The sequence below is a fragment of the Loxodonta africana genome, chromosome 16 (genome assembly GCF_030014295.1).
Source record: "Loxodonta africana isolate mLoxAfr1 chromosome 16, mLoxAfr1.hap2, whole genome shotgun sequence".
NCBI classification, from domain to species: domain Eukaryota; kingdom Metazoa; phylum Chordata; class Mammalia; order Proboscidea; family Elephantidae; genus Loxodonta; species Loxodonta africana.
In genome coordinates this window covers 81,034,760-81,038,683 of record NC_087357.1, presented here as the reverse complement: position 1 = coordinate 81,038,683, position 3,924 = coordinate 81,034,760, and the positions used below count along the sequence as shown (strand labels likewise).

At 43.8% G+C, this 3,924-nt stretch overlaps 1 pseudogene; it reads right to left on the bottom strand.

The window, feature by feature from the left end:
- Positions 1-1,810: 1,810 nt before the first annotated feature.
- On the bottom strand, positions 1,811-2,998 carry LOC100660475 (eukaryotic translation initiation factor 2A-like; annotated as a pseudogene).
- Positions 2,999-3,924: the final 926 nt, after the last annotated feature.

Genomic DNA, 3,924 nt, shown 5'->3' with positions numbered 1-3,924 from the left:
GTATGAGAAAGAATGTGGCATCAGGATTAGAAGAAGACTGTTAACCTTTGATATGCAGATGGCACAATCTTGTTTGCTGAAAGTCAAGTGGACTTGAAGCACTTACTGGTGAAGATCAAAGACTACACCCTTCAGTATGGATTATGCCTAAACATAAAGAAGAGAAAAATCCTCACAACTGGATCAATAAGCAACATCAAGATAAATCAGGAAAATATATAAGTTGTCAAGGATTTCATTTCACTTGAATCCATAATCAACACCCATAGAAGCAAACGATGTATTGCACTGGGAAAATCTGCTGCGAAAGACCTCTTCTCTTTAAAGTGCTAAAAAGCAAAGATGCCACTTTGAGAACTAAGGTGTACCTGACCCAAGCCACGGTGTTTTCAATCATCTCATATGCATGTGAAACCTGGACAATGAATAAGGAAGACCAGAGAAGAATTGATTCCTCTGAATTGTGGTTTTGGCAAAGAATATTGACTATGCCATGGGCTACCAAAAAAAAAAAAAAAAAAAGAACAAATCTGTCTTGGAATAAGTACAGCCAGAATGCTCCTTAGGAGCGAGGATGGCAATACTCCATCTCATGTCCTTTGGACATGTTATCCAGAGGGAGAAGGGAGAAGGACATCATGCTTGGTCAAGTAGAGGTTCAGGGAAAAAGAGAAAGACCCTCAATGAGATGAACTGACACAGTGGCTACAATGATGGGCTCAAGCATAGCAACAATTGTGAAGATGGCCCAGAACTGGGCAGAGTTTCAGTCTATTGCACATAGGGTTGCTATCAGTAGTCAGAACCTACTCGAAGGCACCTAAAAACAGCACACAACAACTGAATCACAGTGACGTTTGTCTTTCAATCTGTCAAGTTTAGCTAAGAAATTGTGTCTTTTTTTCTATACCATGTATAGAAAGGTAGAAAAACATAAATTGAATGGACATCATATTAGGCTGGCTTCTCTAGAGAAGCAAAACCAGTGAAGCATACAAATGTATATATAGAGAGATTTATATCAAGGCGATGGCTCACGTGGTTGTAGAAGCTGGAACATCCCAAGGTCCTGAGTCAGACTGGAGGCTTCTCCTGATTCACATAGCCACAGGGGCCAGTGAACCTGACATTGGCAGGTCAGACGGCAGGGCTCTTCCTCACAGGCTGCGAATACAAAGAATCCCAAGATCGGGAGGTAAGATGGCAGGTAAGTTGCGAGCTCAAGTCCCAAGAACTGGAGGTCAGATGAACAGGAGCCAGCTGCAGAGGCCAGAGTGAGCAAAAGCCCCTGAGCCTTGCCAGAAAGTCCACCTATATTGGATACAGGCCACGAGCCCAAGGAAACTCCCTTTCAACTGATTGGCTACTCACAGCAGATCCCGTCATGAAGGTGACCGCATTATAGCAAACCTCATCGTAGAAGTGATCACATCATCATAACGCTGCCAAACTACATCTTAACTGGCAAACCACTGAGAATCATGGCCCAGCCAAGTTGACGCACAACCTTAATTATCACAGATATTACTAAATAATTTCACACATTTGGAAAATCTTGAATACATAGAGTGAGCATTAAGTACGGGTACATAATATCCAGTGTTCTCCACCGGGTTCAACTCAGACGATGCATTTGCGCTGATTCCTGCTAACTTGCTTGCTTTCTGTGACTGTTTAAATACCCACTCCCACAGCTTCCAGCTCCCAGAGAAGGACTGCATCTTTATAAATTTTCTCCAACTGACTATGTATCTAGCAGTTTTTCAGTTGCTGCTTTTTCTTTCCAGGTTCAATTGCTTTTATTTCTTCTTTAGGTTCTTAATTTCTTTAGCCTACCTAGGGTCTCCAAATGGTAACCGAGAGACAGTATTTCATGCTGTGCTCCACGGAGCAGGGGTAGATCCAAACCTTGGTTCTTGGCGCTTCTTGCTTCCTGCCCTTTAGCTTTCTTAGCCTCATCTGTCCTTTGATTTTAAGGGCTGCTTTTGATAATGGCTGATCATTTCCTGGTTGCGTGTTCTGGGTTGGCTTCTTATGCAGTTTGTAACCGACGATTTGTTTCTTACATCTGGGGCTCTATAAGCTGTTGCAAATTTGGGTTCCACATTGAGTACTTCATTTGGAGCTACCTGTAAGTTATTGCTTTGGCTGGAAAATTTCCATCCAAAAGTGACTGCCAAGAAACCTGCTATATTTCTGCATTTGCTGGCACAGTGCACTTGTACAGGATGGGGCGGCATCGTGCCAATGCCTGTACCCGTTATCAACACGTGGCCATGGCACACGCGTGGGAGTTAAAATGTGCTCCCCATATGGACATCAAGGAAAATATGTAGAATCAGAGGCTGGTTTGGAAATACTGCCATTTGTAACACACCACTCTTGCGTGCATCCCCTCTGATTTCCAAATCCAGCAAGTACCAATATGTGTCCCCGAGGGCTAAAAGGCGGTAGTAGAGCACAAGTTCCACAGTCAGACACGGGGTCACGATTCAAATTGAATCATCAGTTTGGCAGGCATAAAACTCTAAGTGGCACAAAATGCAGTAGAACTAAAATTCCAAATCGCTTCATAAATGGGACTATGTTTGGTAACTGGACGGACTCCAGCACTAGCTCAGTGTGTTGTGATGTAGTGTAGCTTTTGTTTCCCATAGTGCGCAGTCTCTGTCTTGTCATTGCCTTGCTAGCTATTACAACAGAGTGGTAGTTTTTCGTTCCATATCACTACAAACTTCTCAGTCTTAAAGGAACAGCTGTTGGCCAGAGCAGCATGTGGTCCACCAAGTACTGAGGTGCTAACAAATGAAGGTGCGCCCTTACTTCCTGGAACACAGATAGTCTCCTTGTGTGGCTGGAGTCCAGGGTAACACACATAAATAATTTTTTGCAGATGCAACTTATTTATAGTTTTATTTAAATTGTTTTCAAAGAAGTGAATTTCACTTTAATACTTCTGGTGCAAACCGTTTCATCTTCTTACCAGGGTGGACACCATTTTGGCATCTATTTCTGAATGGGACTTCAAACATGTCCCACTTTCCATGTCATGGAGTTGCAGGTTGGGGCTCCTAGCGGCACCGTGTGTAGGGGTAGAGTCAGGTGCTCTGCTGTGGTACCAGTTGTGTGTGTGTGTGTGTGTGTGTGTGCATGTGTGTGTGTGAACTCAAGACAAACTGCCTTTGGGAAGTCCGTTTTTAGGGACTTTAATATTTATTGATTTTCTCTGTTGTCCCAGCTAAATCCCACCTCACTGGAGGTATGTTGTTAGGTGCCACCGAATTTATTTCAACTCATAGCAACCCCATGTAACAACAGAGCTGAACTGCCCAACACAGTTTCCTAGGCTGTAATCCTTACGGAAGCAGATCACCAGGTTTTTCTCTCTTGAAACTGCTGGGTGGGTTTGAATCACCAACCTTTTGGTTGGCAGCCAAGAGCTTCACCATTGCGCCACCAGGGCTCCTTACTAAAGGTATAGACTTCGCAATTTTCCCCAGATTTCCTTGGACACATTGCGATTTTTGTAAAATATTGTCTTCCATTCCCCATGCAGAGTCCTTCTGCTCTTCAGATGGGTCACATACTGAGTGTGGGACCTTGGAAACCTCTGACGCTGTACCCTAATTGCCAGGAGCAGCATGAACAGACCCATCTGGTCCTGCAAAACTGTTATTCTTATTTTAAATGCCTTCTAATGTCATAAAGTATTCTACTATGGCTGGTGCTGGTATCTGACTAACTTGGAAGAGGCCACTACAGGGGTCCTTGTCTCACTGCTGAAAAGTATGAGAAACTATGTAATTCTTGAGTGCCTCCTCTGCTCCTCTGATTTCTCCTTGGCCATAGAGATTAAGTAGCAGGACTGGAGGCCCATCTGGTGCTCGCTGTCACTGCTTTAGTGATGGATGGCTGCAGAAAGCA